The sequence below is a fragment of the Homalodisca vitripennis genome, chromosome 1 (genome assembly GCF_021130785.1).
Source record: "Homalodisca vitripennis isolate AUS2020 chromosome 1, UT_GWSS_2.1, whole genome shotgun sequence".
In the NCBI taxonomy this organism is placed as follows: domain Eukaryota; kingdom Metazoa; phylum Arthropoda; class Insecta; order Hemiptera; family Cicadellidae; genus Homalodisca; species Homalodisca vitripennis.
In genome coordinates, this window is record NC_060207.1 from 88300776 (window position 1) to 88318640 (window position 17865).

Below are 17865 nucleotides of genomic sequence, written 5' to 3' on the forward strand. Positions count from 1 at the left end.
ACAATTATAACGATACAGTTCACAGCACAATCAAAATGAAGCCCAAAGACGTAGATAAGGATGCAGAAAAGGAGTTTTTAGAGACCGTTTTCAAGTATGTTCCACCTGAAATTCACACGAAAACTAAATTTAAAATCAATGATCATGTAAGAATTGTTAGTAAAAAACAAACATTTTCGAACAAATATAAGAACAACTGGTCAAGAGAAATCTTTGTGATTTATCAAATTAATAACACAGATCCTGTAACTTATAGTATAAAAGATTTAAATAATGAAGAAATAACCGGAAAGTTTTATGAATATGAATTGAGAAAGTCAAAGATTTTTTTCTATATAAATGGAGGCTCAAAAGAAATGTTCAATGTGCAAAGAAATAAAAGGTTTTGAAGCTTTTTATAAAGATAAAAGTAGAAAAGATGGAATTATTTATAATTGTAAAGATTGTTATAGGAAGTATCATAAAGAGCTGTATGATAAAATAGAAAAATTAACTTTGGAAGAGAAAGAATGTCTTAAATGTAAAGAAACTAAAAAAATTTCAGAGTTTAATAGTCATCCCTATAGTAGAGATAAGAAAGACTCATATTGTAAAGATTGTGTAAAGAAGAATCACCATAGATTATATTATGAAGATACTCAATGTGAATGTGGAAGAACTATAAAATGGTTAAATAATTATCAAAAACATTTACAAACAAAATATCATAATTCAAGAGTTTTTAGTAAAATTGAGTAACATTTTCATCGTGTAATTTAGATATTCTATAAATCAGTCGAGATTCTGCCATATTTGTAGTAAAATGATTTCCGTTGTATAAAATATTCAAAGATTCTTTCATTTGGTTATACAGATTGATAGAATTTGGTTCGTCATCAATGAACAAAATCTCTAATTCAGGATAATTTATTTTTAGATGTTTTAATCGGTTTGGTATTTCTCGTTTCTGAGCTCTGATAACGTAATAAGGATATTCCCACATGTGATTCTTCTTAATTAACACAAAAACATGGTGTTTTTTCTTAGCAAAATCTTTACAAACAAGGTCTGGTTTCATTAAGTCAATTTTTTACACTTTGTTTTGCGATTATTTCCGTTTTTATTTCATCTTTAATTTGCAAGTGTTTAACTTCGTCCTCTAAATATTTAATCTTGTTTTCAAGTTTGTACACACCAAATTTACGAATACTTGGTAAAACTTCTTCTAAAACCCAATCTTGAAACATTTCTGCTATTTTCATTTTAGATTTCAAGATTAAAGAATATATGCCTGCTTCATTGATGAAAACAGTGTTTTTTTGAAAGTTTGAAGGCGGGGGCGAATCACCCCTACCTTCAGAATGTATGTTTTCGAAGCTTTTTTTATATTTTTCTTTGACATGTTCTTTAATTGCTTTCTTCGTATCTTTATATTCTAAACACCTCTGCAACATCTTTCGCCTTAAACCAAAATTCATTATTTTCGTCAACAAATGTTAAAATTTCTTTATTATTGAATTTGAGTAGATTCACAACTGACTCCATTTAGATAGAAAAAAAATTTAACTAGTAATTTTTATTTTGAGAATAAAGGCCAGATTCATTAACGAAAATAGTGTCAGGATGTAATTTTTGTAAGAGTCGCGATTCGATACCCTTGTCAGAATCTATGTTTTCAAAGCTTTTTTTGTATTTTTCTTTAACATGATCTATGATAGCTTGTCTAGTATTTTAATATTGTAAAATTTCTGCAACATCTTTAGCCTTAAACCAAATTTTCATTCTTTCGACAATCGTGCAAATGTCTTTATTATTGAATGTAAGTTGATTGTTGAGTAGGTCTACAACTGACTCCATTTAACTAGTAATTTTTATTTCAGTATAAAGTCTAGATTCATTGATAAAAACAGGGTCAGGATGAAGATTTTGAAAGAGTCGCGATTCGATACCCTTGTCAGAAATCTATGTTTTCAAAGCTTTTTTTGTATTTTTCTTTAACATTGTCTTTATTCGTATTTTTTGTGAATATTTGTGAGGTGGCCCTCGAGGGCTACCTTATCTTTTAGATAAAAGTATTGGTATTTATCATCATTATCAACTCGTTTTGAAAGTTTGAAGGTAAGAACGATTCGTTCCCCCCTTGATTCATCATTCTTTCGACAATCTTAAATATATTGTTGTTTTACTCTCATTATTTATTAAATTTCCCTCAGAGTCTTGTATAGTTAGAACGATTTTTTGAATTCTTTTAATATTTTTTCTAATTGGAATATAATCGATTTCATTCGGTTTTTCACTGATTTTTGATCCATAAGCAACATTTGGGAAAAAAGTGTACAAAATTTCAGATTCTTTGTGTAAATGTTCGGTATGATTTTCAAAACTAGGTTCAACGAGATTGCAGTGCACTTCAATTACATCGAAAGGTCTAAATTTTGGCGTTTTATTTCCTAAAAATACCTGATTTGGCTCAATAGTTTCTTGAACAAACCCTAACAAATCTACAATAATTGCTGAAAACATTATTCTTACTGGTGATTTTATTTGAATTTTATTAGAGAGATAATTTTTTTTTTTGCATTTCAAACTTGTTTTCGTCAAAGTTTAAAGATTTATCTGATTGTTTGAATGTTTTCAGATAATTTTTAAGGGAATTTTTTATTTGATCGAAAGTATAATATCCTTTGTTTAAACCATAATATTTTGTTATGTTCTTCTCACTAAATCCTATACAATAAGGAGAACTTTCACTAATATTTTATTACAAAATTGTCAGAATAAAAACCGCTTAAACCGATAAAATAATTTGATTCTTCCTCTAAGTGTATAGGATGTTCCAAGTTTAAAACTTAATTTAGAGCTTTCTGAAGTCAACTTGAACAGCTTCATTTTCGCAAGCGTTGCTTCAAGATGAAAATCTTCTATTTAAATGGAGAAATTTTTAAAGCAAAAAGATCAGATAAAACTTCAAACGTTTTGAAGAAAATAAGAAAGATCAACCAATCAGATTGTTAATTGTTGGTTCAAGTGGATGTGGAAAAAAAACAACTTTATTATTGAATTTTATCTACAATAGGTTTGATTCCTTATTCCAATTTGTATGTTTTTAGTAAATCTTTAGAACAAGACGCTTATAAAAAATTGCAAGAGAGATTTGAAAATATTGAGAAAAAACTTAAGCAAAAAGGTATCACATTTTTATAATGCCTCTGAGGACATAGTTCCATTAAGCGAGTGTAAACCCAATTCGTTAATCGTTTTTGATGATTGTATTTTGGAAAATCAGGACGTTATTAAGGAATAATTTCGTTATGTCTCGTCACAAAAACATATCTTGTATCTATCTTTCCCAATGCTTTTCAAAGGTTGATAAACAAGTTATAAGAAAATAATCTGAATATGTTGTGTATTTTTAAGCAAGATGATCACTATTTCGAGAAAGATTTATAACAATTATGTGGGATCTGATATGAGTTTTAACCAATTTAATGAGCTGTGTGATAAAATTTGGAAGGAAGACTACGGATTTTTAAACTATTAATCTAACTTTGAAGCCTAAAAATGGTAAATTATTTGAATAAATTTTCTAATATAAATGCTGCTCAGTGGTCTGGCAAATCTACTTGATAAAATATTTGTTTACAATTATTTTTACATTATCTTTACTTTTTATTTACATTATGAAAACAACTGAAAAACGGTAAATCTGTTCACGTTTTTACGTTCCACGTTCACGTTTTTACGTTCCACGTTCACGTTTTACGTTCCACGTTCACGTTTTACGTTCCACCACGTTTCGTGTTCCACGTTTCAAAATTTTCCTAAATAAATGGTGAACGTAACTTCTGAAGAAGCGAAAAAACTTGATCAAATCGAAAAGAAATTAATCAAAGAATTTAAAGAACAGATTCGAATTGATGAAGAAGAACAAGAACTTATTCAAAAAATTAATCAACCTGTAACTTCTGCAATAAAAAAATGTTGAGGGCAAAATTGAAAATGTTTTAAGCGATAATCAAAATTTAATGAATTTGGTTCCAGTTGTACGACAATTTGCCGATATTTCGATTCCAGAATCTGAGTTTGAATTGCCAAAATTACCATCTTCAACACCATTTAGACCTCGAATCATTGAAGACTCTACCATAGTTGAACCAATAAGTCCTGGAACAACGGATATAATAATTGGTGAAATTGGTAAAAAATTTCTTCCTAGAGCGAAGGATGATAAATTTGGTTTGTATTGGGATAGAAAAAAGAAAAGTTTTATGATTGGAAATTTACCCGTTAATTTTGAACAAAATGATATAATTATTAATGAAAAAATGTACGAAGGTACTCAAGGTTTATGGAGATTATTAACAGACAATGACGTTCCAAAAGATAATTTATATTCTGAAGAAGATTTGAAAAAGTATACAGAAATTTTATGGGAATCTGACTCAATTTACAAAAATAATGATCCATCTACTAAGAAGCCTAAGTCAAGTAGAGGTAAAAAATATATCAATTTGATTAAACCAATTTGGGAAAAACGAATCGAAGGATCAGGTGTAAGAAAATACAATGATAATAAGATTGAGTACAGATATATCGACGATTTGACAAAACTCGATGGAATTATAAATTATATTTATGCTCAAGAGAAGGCTGGGAAACAACAATTTTTTGAACGAAAAGAAAGCGATTAAAGATTTTATTTCGAACAAACTTTGATGAATTGATTGAAAAACCTGATGGAATTAAATATTTAAAGCGAGTTTTGCCAGCAATAAGTTCATCTATGATTGAAGGTAGCGGACTTTTGAATGATTTTATCAACAATTTACCTTTTGAATTACACGTACCAACTTATCAGTATCTGGGGCCTGGCACAAAACTCGAAAAAAGACTACAAAGAGGAGATCCTGGTATAAATAAATTAGATCAAGCTGCTATGGAACACGATATTTTTTATGCAAAACATAGTGACACAAATTCCAGACATATAGCAGATAAAGTTTTTGCAAGATAAGGCAATGGATAGATTTTTATCAAAAGATGCTAGTTTAGGTGAAAGATTTGTTGCACTTCCAACAGTTGGAGCAATGTTTTTGAAGAGAAAACTAGGAATGGGAATTGAAGAGAACTTGAAATTTTAACTATATAAATGGAGGTGAACGTAAATTTCAGCAAAAATCAGAAAGAAAAAATAAAATCCGCTTTTAAGAAAAAAATACCCGTTAGTATTCAATTTAAAATAGATCAACTAAAAAATGGCGAAGATAAGATATTTTTAACAAATAGACAATACAATAAACTCGAAAAACATAAGAAAAACAATAAAGGAACCAGAATAGAATTTTCTTATAATCAGTTGAAAGAACTTAAAAATGGTGGACTTTTGAAAGATTTATTAGATTTTGGAGAAAATATTCCAGTTGTTTGTTAAAAATGTTGTTCCTTATGTTCGTAAAGCTGCTCCAATCGTTAAAAAAAGATGTGATTCCTATTGTTCGAAACATTTTAAATTGGTTAGATAAAGAGTTGGAAGATGTTACAGGATCTGGATTAGATGAAAAAAACTTTGAATTACGTGAAATCAAACATTAAAAAAAAATTTGAACCCTTAACATTCGGAGAATTGGAAGAAATCTGCAAAAATATTAAACATTTTAGAGGAATTTTCATGAGAGATACATTACCCGAAAAAAGTTAAGAAATTTGAATGTGGAATTGTGAATTTAGACTCGATTTTGGGGAGTGGAACGCATTGGGTTTGTTATTATAAAAATGATAAGAATGCATGTTATTTTGATTCGTATGGAAGAATTGAGGACAAAACCACCTAATAGAATTGATCAAATATTTGAAAAAAATCCAAGCGTCTACTACAATGGACTCTCAGATTTCAAGACTATAAAGATCCCCCAATTTGTGGACATTTGTGTGTTTTTGTTTTGAATGAACTGAGTAATGGTAAAGATTTTAAAGAAGTTGTTAACGAAATTATTGCTTAATAAATATGGATTCACAAAATATTTTTGACGTATTTGGAACACAAATTATTCAAAATGTAGATAATAGTTTGAATTTTGATAGTTTGAGAAATGAGTTTGATAACAAGTTAGAAAATTTATTACAAAACATTCCAGATTTCAGATACGTTTGCTGTCGAGATTGAAGATTTTAAAGCAGAATATGATAACAAAACTTGTAAATTTCATGAGTTCAAATGAAAGTTGCTGATAAAATAAAAACATTGGAAAAAGAAGGTTGATGATGGTGTAAAAAAAATTATTTACCAATTTAATGTCTCATATCGAAAAAAGCTGATAAAATTACTGAAGCGATCAAAGTTGAAAAGAATTATGTTAGTTTGGCTAATAAAAAAAGAATTGTCGGTGTTCGACCTGGTATTGACAAACATGATGTTGTTGTTAAAGAAACAAATTTTAAAACTCTCTAAAATTATCAGAAAACATCGATATTGTTGAATTTACATGATCCGAATGTTAAAAATGCCTTAGATTTTTAAAGGAAAAAGAATTAGCGGTGTTAGTAAAGGAATTAATCCATTTGATGTTGTTGTAATGATTCAATTAGAAGATCCTATTAAAATGTTTAATGAACTAAAACAAAATTATGAGAATCATAAACAGCATGTTAAAGATTTTACAACAGAAGTCCTATGACAAGTTAGAAGCCAGAAATAGAAGATCAGTAGACGATGTTGGTGAAATTAATGAAAAAACTTACTAAATTTAAAGAGTCTTTTGATAAGTTTAGTTTAGAATGCTACGAAAACTTTTGAGAATATTGGTCATAAATTTGTTGAATACAATGATTCTTATGCTGTCCAAATTTCAAAAATTAGAAAAAAAAACTTAATAATATGGAGGAAGAATCTTACTGAAAATAGGTATTCGTGTAGGGTTTTATGCATGATAAAATTTCCTTATATAAATGGCGCTCATATACTGTGTGAGGTGTAAGGCAAAAACTGAAACAAATGATATAAAATACTATGCAAAATATCAATGGAGTTAAGAGGAATTTCTGGAAAATGTGCTGAATGTAACGCAAAAAAAGAGTCAATTTTATAAAAACTTGAAAATTTTTTCTTAATAAATAGAGATGGCGGGACATTACAGTGCTTTCGATCTTTTTATAATGCAACACGAAAGAGATTTGAAAAAAGAACATTGGGATGACATTTCTTCAAAAAATATGAATTATCCGAAGATATGATGAGATTATACGTAAACAAATTGAATTGGTATAACATTGCCAAAATATCAAAAATCTGTCCCCAGAGTTCATTCAAGAAAAATATACATTATCAATTAAAAAGATCATATGTCTGTTCTTTGTCTCTATCAAACACTTGAGTATAAAAAATTTTTTGGATGAAAATAAAGATACAGTTAGATTGGAAACAATATTATAGATAGCGGTATACTATCCTGTGCAGATTTTATTGAAATATGTGGCCGAAATTGCAAAAATTTAAGGAAAGAGAATCCTGAATATGACGAAGTAGATCATTAAAAAATGACTCTAATTTATATCTTTTCTTATAAAAACGTACATTAGATCGATGAAAAAAATGATATCTTTCTTATACATGATGTTTAAATTTTCTCTTATTAAATGGTGGACTACAGAAAGTATGCTAGTGATATTGAAAGGGCGGAGTTTAAAAATTTTCTATCCAATTAGTAAACAAACATTTGAATGAACCGAATAAAAGAACTGAGTTTAATATTGATTTTGGAGATAACTTTTTGCTCGTCTAACATCCAGTTTTTATATTTCTGGAACTTTAACAAAAACAAGATGGTCAAGCATATCTTGGAACTGATAATGTTAGATTAATCGATAATTTTATACCGTTTTTATTTTTCTAAGATTTGAAGTAAGAAAACACAATAAATTGATAGAAGAAGTCGAAAACTGTGGCCAATTAAGCACAATTAAAGGAAACTATTTGTTATTTCCAAAAGTGATGTATTTTCAAACAGTTTTGAATCAACTTTTAAATTTGGACAAATTTGAAGCGGTCGGTGATTTAGCACATTTCGGCTTAGGATTTTTTGAAAAATGTTACTATTCCGATCTATAAAGGAGGATTTTATCTAAGTTTTATAAGAGCAGAAGACGATGATGTGATTCTGAAGACTTGCAACTGGAAATGTTATGCCTGTTGATGGCAAAATTACAATTAACGAGTTTTTCATTAGAGTTCCGATGATTGATTACAAAACCACGAGTAAAATTAGGTTGATTGATGAAATTATAAAATCTCAAAACATCACGTTTAATTTTCTAGATTGGCAATGTTATTGAACAAAAAGGTATTTCCGGAACAACTTATTCGTTCGATATCACAAATATTTATAGAAATATCTTCAATCCCAAGTTCGTTATCATCGTTTTCAAACAGATAGACAGAATAATCAAGAAAAAAAATCCTTCAAAGTTTGATAGTTTGGATGTAAAAAATATCAGAGTAAAATTGAACGGTTCTTATTATCCAGATGAATTACAAAAATTTAAACATTTCAGGAGGTCTTTTCAGAATCATGTATCAGATGTATCAAGATTTTAAGAAAGTTTACTACAAAAATATGGAAATGTATTACAACCCCAAAGAATTTATAGCAAATAGGACCCATTTATGTTCATTGATACAACAAAGAGTTTGACAAATATTTCTAGTTCAAAGAACGATATAATTATCAATATGGATTTTCAAAATGCTGTTACAAACGCGAATTTGTTATGTGGTTGTGGTTTTCTGAGAAATTTTTAGCCTATGACGTGATTAAGAACGATATTAGAGAAATTCAGTAGTTAATGATGTTCAATATTGTTCTCTTTCATTCCTTCTAAAACTTCAAAAATATACTCTTTCGCTGATGAAAAATCTCGATTTCTTCCGGAATAATCTTTGTAATCATAAACAAAATATCCTAAATAGTTGTACAATAGAATGAAATTATTTCTTTTTTATCTCGGTAGTTTGAAATATAAACATAAACATTTGCGCTGAAAAATTTATATCTCGGCAGACTTAGTTCCATAGCTTCCATTTCTTCTTTTGTAAAATGGAAGAGTATAATGCCAACTGTTACAAGTGTTATAATAGAGGAGAAATTATTGATAAAAGATTAGTTTTGTAGAGATTGTAATTTAATTTTGTACGAAAGAACCTAAACCTAAGAAATTTCGAAATAAGCTAACACATTTGAATAATCTGCTTAGAAAATTACAATATGGAGATAAGAAACAAACAAAATTTGTCTCAGAATTTAGAAAAAAGAACAAAAATTTTTACTTATCTCTTGAACCGTTGACAAAATTATTTTCCTTTTCAAAGAATACATTTAGGTTTGTAGGTTTATAATACACACGTTTATTATGAGAAGATTTTACCTATAATCTTTCACTATTTAGACATTGAATTTAACTACGATTTTAAACCTGAAATCTTTGATGATTTTATAGTACATTTGGAGAAAGTAAAATGAAGAACCTCGTGAAAAGAATGCGGTTTTACTCACATTCTCCCCGACTTCTCGAGTGATTGTTAGCAAATTTCATTATTTCCGTTTATAGATTTTTCATTGAGATTTCTGGATTTTTTCATTAAAATAGCTTAAGAAATTAGAAGCCTACAATGAACAGTAAAACAGCTAAAGATTCGGTTATTTTCCATTCCGTGGGTTTCCTGTTAGATTTCTTATTTATTACAACAGCCATTACATTTCTTGGAGCTAGTCGGCCCCGGTCGACATCAGGAATGTTTACCAAAACGTTATCGCCGACTGAGACTGGAGTTAATTTTCTTTCAGTACGCTTTAACATTTTGGCTGCCTGACTTTTCAATGCAGTTACACAGTTTTCTCGTATTGTGTCTATGGCAGATTTTCTTGAGCAAAGAGTGCACAAAGGTAAGCCTAGGTCTTCGTTATTTAAAACTTCATAATGTATGTGCTGACCACATTCAAAACAGCTGTTGTTTGCTTTGTCACAATCTATTGCTTTGTCACAATCTATTGCTTTGTCACAATCTATATTACAGAGTGTTAAGTTATCGCTGGACATAGTTTCTTTTTCTACGTGTTCATTGTTTTCTACAGTCCTTGTCAAAATCTCCGAAGCATCTTCATCCACAGCATTTATTTCTTCGTTGTCTTCTTCATTAAAACTTTTTTTCAAGCTTAGAGAACTCTCCTTCTAGTTCTTCCTTAGTAGTTATTTTTTTTACGACGTCGGCTGTCAAAGGGGAATCTAATAATCCATTTTTCTGTGGTGAACCAAACATTGCCTCATAAGGGGTTCTCTTGATCCCACTGTGGTAACTGTTGTTCTTAGTATTCTGAATGATCCTGAGACCATTTGCCCATCCTGAGGTGTTGTTATCAGTCATCCAAGCCACAAGACTATCTCGAACGTCTTGATTGGCCCGTTCGACAGACCCTTGACTCTGCGAGTGTCTTGGTTTTCCATGTACTAGTTTTATGGCACTCCATTTACTGGCTAGGTTCTCGATAACCTGAAAACCGTACCATTACCATTACAAAAATACTAAATTCTAGGGTGGAATCTTTTCACTACAGTAATTTGTTTTTACCACTTACCCGGTTACAAAATTCCCGTCCATTATCACTGTGAAGTATGTATGGAGCCCCAAATAAGCAAAATATATCCAAAAGGATGTCGGATACTTCATCAGCAGTTTTAGTTTTCAAGGGACGTAGAACAACAAACTTGGTGAGATGATCTTGATAATTAAGGATAAACTTGTATTCGCCGTCAGGCTCTGATTGCATATCAATTAGATCCACCTAAAAATACAATAAAAATACATAAATCGACTCAACATAAATGTTATGTCAACTATACCATATACCTCATTATAACAACTGCCAGTGCGTAATACGCTTAGGTATTTGTCAGCAAAGGAGAAACTGTCTTATTTAGAGAAATGCTATGATATCTTACCTGGCAGCGTGAATTTAATGCTGTCATAATGATGGGTTTAACAACCAGCCCTTTACTTTTTGACTTTTTCTTAAGTGCGCAAGGTTCGCAAAGATCCAAATATATTTTAATTACCTCCCTGGTAATGTTACAAAATTTCTTTTTTAGCTCGGCTTCCATAGCTTTTTCTTTTTTTATGACCAACTCGTAAGTGAGCTGAATGAATTGTGTCATACATTTGATCAATGCGACAGAAATATTTTATATCTGTCATTTCTTCAGTTGTTTTTTCAATCAACATTTCTTTATCGCCAATGTTTATGACATCAAAACCGATTGATTCGGCGATAATCTTTAGACATCAAGGACTGACCATTTTTCCTCTTCTGTTTTGCCTCCTTTACTTCGCTGATAATTTCTTCATAGCGTGGCTCCTCGATAATAAAATTTCGACTTGTGAGACCATTCTTCTTGGACATCAGATCTTCCAATTTACTGTGAAATGATTCCTTCATTTCAAACAAAATCACAAAACACAACAGCACTTTAAAATAAGTCAACACACGCCACTTACGCACAGAACAAAGAAAAACTGCTTGTGTATAACGACAGTGCACTAATGTCAATGAAAATAGACAGTAGGCCTATTTGTTGCTAACAGTGACGATAGTGGGGGGGGGGGGCGCATGTCTCGACCTGCACGTCTGGACTGTGGGAAACGGATTTCGGCGTTTGCGCAAATTACAAATACCCACAACCCGACGTGGGCAAATTAGATTACCCACGTCGGGTTATGGGTATTATGGTTTTGCTCAATCTCCGATGAACGTGTTTATTTCGTCTCTTGAGTACTTTCGCTTACCCACAACGCGTTCTGGGTATTTCGCTTCGGCCAATGTCCGAAAAAAATGCTCAATACGCGACGTGGGTAATTCACGTTGTCCACATCGCGGAGTGAGTAAAAATTTCGGACATTGTCCGAATTTGGTGTTTGAGTGTAAATATATATATATAGTTATTCGAAGTGAGGCTGTATTGAGGTATGTTTCATTAAATGTTTCGAAAGGTTAATAGACGTAACAGAAGACTCTCCCCAGTGGAGCTGCGGATGCCGTCTCAAACGCTGTTTATTTTAACGGCGTTCGACAATGAAACACAACTGACCGTAAATTACGAACCGACAATAAAGGTCCGGCTGTATTTACGGTTGGGCGGGACTCTGGGTCAACTTTCGGGAGCAAAAAGTGAGCCGTTAAAGTCGCCAAGTGAACATGTCGGCTTGTGACAGCTTCCAATTATACCGTTTGTAAACGCCACAGTCTAGCCCCAGCTCCCAGTTCGCAATTATACCGCTTTGTTTCCGCTACAATTGGGCACATTTTGCAATTGCTGCGCGCTGACGCGTTACGCCAGCATTGTTCGACTGCCGGCTCAGCTTGAGGGTAATTGGGACGCTTGGAAGTGCCGAACTTGTTTTAATTTTGCGAGGAAAAGGGTGAAAACGACGGCTCGGGCAATGAATATTAACGTTTATAATCGTCTCACAAACGCTTAGTATGGAAGTTTTAATTACTTTTGGGCTGTTACTAGTAGCTGGAATACACTGTGCCTGTGGGTGTGCGCGTACGTACGAGTTGGTCTATACAGTCATTGTGATAACAGAGAGTTGATAGTTACAGTGTAAGCCATTTATCGAGAACACAGGTAATATTAACGACTTAGTGGTATCATAAAACCCATTGTCTTTAGATGCTGTAAAAAATGATATCAGATAGTTCTGTAAGCCAGGTGCTGAGGAGTTGGATTTTAGATGGTTCTGTATGCTAAATCCCGAGAATGTTTGGCTTCAAAGGGTTAAAGGACTGGTTTTTGGCCAAAAAGGGCTTTGGAATGTTGAAAGGCTGTATGAAAACTTTCGGTAAGTTGAAATTAATTTTTCTTTAGCCCCCGTGGTTCTGTAAACCAGGTGCTGAGGAGTTGGGTTTTAGAGGTTCTGTATGCTAAATGCTGAGAATTTTGGGGTTGAGATGGGTCTGTAAGTGGGCTTAGAACGTTGTGCTTGGTACCAGATGTCGGTAAAATGATAATATCTAGCCTGTGGTTTGTAAGTCGGATACTGATGATGTTGAGCTTGAGGTCATCTAAGTCCCATACAGAGGTAAATATTTCGGGGAAAACGGCGTTTCCCCTTTCGTTGTCACAAATTTTAATACTACAATATATTAACTCTGGCAATACTTTTGTTTGATTTTTAGTCCGTGAATACATATTTTAAACATCGTCTTTAAAAAAAGAATGCTGATGTTTGTTTTCAAAGTTTCTTTTTGATTTATTTGGATTTTAACTAAATATTTGGGAGGATTTACCTAATATCCACAGGATATTGTTTAAATTGGAGGCAATTCTCAATCAGTTTCAAAGAATCTACTACAGAAGAACGTTAAGATTTTCATAGTTTTGAGTTCTTCAAATAACAAATATTTACGTCACATTTTATAAATTAGTCACTTTTAGTTTTACAGCCCGAATACTGGCAATGTAGGGTGGCTGTTGCCCTTTCCCAGTTTATCAGACCGTTTGACATATCCTTTGCTGTTTATCAGCAATTTAAATATAGATGCAGCGGCACACTGTTATAGGGTGGCTGCTGGCTTTCCCCCCGTTTATCAGACCGTTTACAAAACAGTTTTCTTTTATCAGGAACTCAGAATATAGATCAGCGCTGCAAAACTGTTTTGTAGGGTGGCTGCTGGCTTCCCACCGTTTATTTGGCCCTTTGAAAAGCCGTTTTCTTTTATCAGTGACTCAGAATATAGATGCAGCGCTGCACAGCTGTTAGTAGGGTGGCTGCTGGGTTCCCCCGTTTATCGGCTTTGAAAGCCGTTTGCTGTTATCAGTGAAAATAGATGCAGCGCTGCAAACTGTTAGTAGGTGGTGGCGTGGCTTCCCACCGGGTTTTTCTGGCTTTGAAAGCCGTTTTGCTGTTATCAGAAATCAAATATAGATCAGCCTGCACAACTGTTAGTAGGTGGTCTGGCTTCCCACCGTTTATCTGGTCCTTTGAAGCGTTTGCTGTTATCAGAACTCAAATATAGATGCAGCCTGCACAACGTTAGTAGGTGGTCTGGCTTCCACCGTTTATCAGGCCTTTGACAGCCGTTTTCTTTTATCAGAACTCAAAATAGATGCAGCCTGAACTGTTAGTAGGTTGGTTCTGGCTTCCCCCCGTTTATCAGACCTTTGACAAACCGTTCTTTTATAAAAACTCAAATATAGATGCAGCGCTGAACTGTTAGTAGGTTGGTTGGCTTCCCTTTTTTCAGGCCATTAAGTAACGTTTGCTGTTATCAGACTCATTATTTAGATGCAGCCTGCACAATGTTAGTAGGGGGGTTCTGGCTTCCCACCGTTTATCAGACCGTTTGACATACAGTTTTGCTTTTCAGCCAAATTCAGAATATAGATGAGCCTGACAACGGTTTTTAGGTGGGCTGCTGGCTTTTTCCCCCTTTTTTCAGACGTTTGCAAAGCCGTTTCTTTTATCAGGACTCAGAATATAGACCCGGCTGCACAATGTTAGTAGGGTGGCTGTGGCTTCCACCGTTTATCAGACCTTTGACGAGCAGTTTCTTTATCAGACTCAAAATAGATGCAGCGCTGCAAGCTGTTATAGGGGGTTCTGGCTTCCCCCCGTTTTTTCATCGTTTGACAAGCCGTTTCTTTATCAGTGACTCAGAATATGATGCAGCGCTGCACACTTTAGTAGGGTGGTTTCGGTTCCCAGTTTATCAGACCGTTTGACAAGCGTTCTTTTATCAGAATTTAGAATATGATGAGCGCTGACAGCTGTTATAGGGTGGCTGCTGGGTTCCTACTTTTTATCGGGCCCTTTTGGGAACACAGCCGTTTCCTGTTATCGGCGGCCCAGAAAGGTAGCCGCTGCGCTGCACGCGGCACGCCAACTGCCCATTAAACACTATTACCCGACACAATCGTTTTTTAAACGTGGCAATTTCCGCGTTTCCGGCGGTAAAAAACAACTCCATTGGTTGTGTCGGGTAAAAACCGTTTTTAAAACATGGAGCCAGATTTATAAACTGGTTCATGTGGACGTGGTAACGCTGCTGGAAATATTCCTCGCTCTCTTCTTTCTTTTGACACTCATTATTAATGAATTTTACGTTTTAAAAAAATATTGTGGGTTTAAAAGATAAATCTATTAGCACGGGAAAATATGTTCATTAGAGAAAAGTTACCTTATCAAAGGTCATATAATTCTCAGAACTCCTTCTACTTGTTTGTGTCAAAATGTTTTTAAATTATGAAACTAAATTTATCAGCCCCAGGAACAAATCGGGACCGTGTCATAATAAAAAAAATATTAAAAGAAACCATAGACATGTTTTGTTTGGTATAAAAGAAAAAAATTTAAAAAACAAATATGTTTCATTTCAAAAAAAAAATAATGATTCAAAAGAAATTGTATTTTTATTTTTCTAGTTCTTTCGTATATAAAAAATATTTAAAAGAGTACTAAACTAAATACAAAATCAGAAAACTAGATTTAAAATTGAATTTCCTTTTTTTCGTGAAGGGTTTTCCCAAAAATGGTTGATTTTGAAATATATATTATTGAAAATATTCTTAAAAAAAAAGAAAAAATTTGGTTAATACAAAAAAAGTAAATTTTTATGTTATTAAAATAAATCACCTGTCTCCAAAAAAAATCGTAAAAAACCAATGTTAAACAAAAAAATTTAAAAATTTTTTAATTTTTCCTGGAAAATATGTAAAAATCGTCTCAAAAAAAAACTAGGGTTCTTTTTATTGGGGGGGGTTGTGATAAAAATACTTGATTGCTTGTAGAGGGCGGAGGGGAAATTTCACCGGGGAAAATACAAGCCTGTTCGATTCCGAAAACGGTTTATTGGATCTATAAAATTTATGGCAGTATTATCTTGTTGCGGCGTTTCCGGGGACATTCCCCGGAGGTTACACCTATGTGTTGGTTGGGGTTTGCTTGTCTCATGCGTTTCGTTCTACATTTTTGGTTTTTAAATTTTTCATGATTTTCCTCAGTTTTTGGTTGGGCTTCTACTTTCAGGGAATACACTGAAATTTGAACTATTAAAAAATCTCTTCTGGATGAAAAAATTGGTTTCTTTTGGGAAGCTGTCCTTTCGGGGTTTTTTTAAAGGTCATTGGTAATAAAATTGACTGAAATATTTCTGCCTTGTCTTTCAAAAGTTGGTTTGAAAAATTCCGGATTAACATCTGGTAACTAAAGATGATTCCCATCCCAAGAACAAAGTTATTAATTCTTTTTGGGAATCGAAAATGTGGATTTTTTTTCAGGACACCGGCCCGTATTGTTTAAAAAAACTAACGTTTTTTTTAATTGTATCATATACACTAACGAATTTGTATGAGAGTGATGTCAAACCTTTGTTAAACAATACTTTTTCCCAGATTTAAGGAGACCTTCAGCTGTTGCAAACGTTAGTTGCTTTTAAAGCTTAATTTTTTGTATTAAAACTTTGGTTTTAAATTTAATATGTTGATCTTTTTGGGTTTCATTTTATTTATTTCCGTGTAATGTGCGGTATATTATTCATCCCGCACACTTAGATTTACTTTTTTAGTCCAATTGAAAATCAAAATTTTTATGTAAAATACTTAGCTCTAAGTATTTTGGAAAAAGTACTGCCGCTTCACAGCTTCCCACCCTGGGGGAAAAACCTCCCTCGACTTACTACAGGGGGTTGGGGGCTTCATTTGCGTGAAGGGGTATGGACCCCTTTCTCGCAGGTGGGAAGCTGCCTTTATCAAGAGATTAAATCCCTTCCCCCTCCCCTTTATAAAGGGACAAACAAAAATTTATCCAAGCAATAATTGTTTTTTTATTCCGACTGTTGATTTAGAACTTCCTTTAAAAGCATTTTGATTTCTGTTATCACTTAATAAGAGTCTCGAAATCGAAAAGATCGATTCTGTAGCACACAAAGGGGTTTCCCGTGCGTTATCAATGAGTCGTGGTTTGGTTTTTGTGCGTCTGTTAGCTCTTATGCCCTGTTTACTTGGTTAAAAAATTGATCCCTTGTTTGTCCCCCCTTGATAGGGCCCGGGGGGAGTGTTGTAGAGGGCTCAGCGCTGGCGGGGGGAAATGGAATCGGCCCACTTTCACAAAAAAAAAATGCTGTATTTTAAATTTTTAACACAAAAATCCCGTGCGTTTTATTAATTTATTGAAATTTAAAATTCAAGATTTAGATAGCACAGGGGGTCTCCAAAGGGAAAAATTAAATGGTCCCTTTTCAAAAATGCTACAATTATTTAGGGGGTAGTGCTGAAAAAGTAGCTAAAAATCGAAATGAAACTTACTATTTATTAAACGTTCCTCTGTAAAGTACAATATTGAGTACAACAACATCATTTCTTACCATTTCACGGTGTGTATCGTGGATGTTTAGATCGTCTCAGTATGCAAGAAACTATAAGCGCGAGTCCTGGTTACTTTTTTCCACAATTACGTTTATCTATAGGGTCTTTAATTCATTAACAATCATATTTTTATTGGCTTCCCAGAAAATTTAAATTTTTATAAAAGATTAGTAATTAACTTTTTACAAGAAAATCATACTCCTAAAACTCAAGGGAAGTTGATTGAAAAGGCAATGCGGAAAAAGTTACACTCTGTAAACTGTCCCGTTTTCACGCATTATATCGTGGATGTCACTGTCCTATATCAAATTTGCATCGGTATTTGTTTAAAGGGATTTCATGTAACAAATTTTGCCCCAGTTAATTAAAAACCTTGAAAGAAAATCGGTACCCGCCGATACTGGTTTTAATTTTTTTTACAATTTTTACAATTAAATAAAAGTTATATATATATATTTATATATATATAAATATATT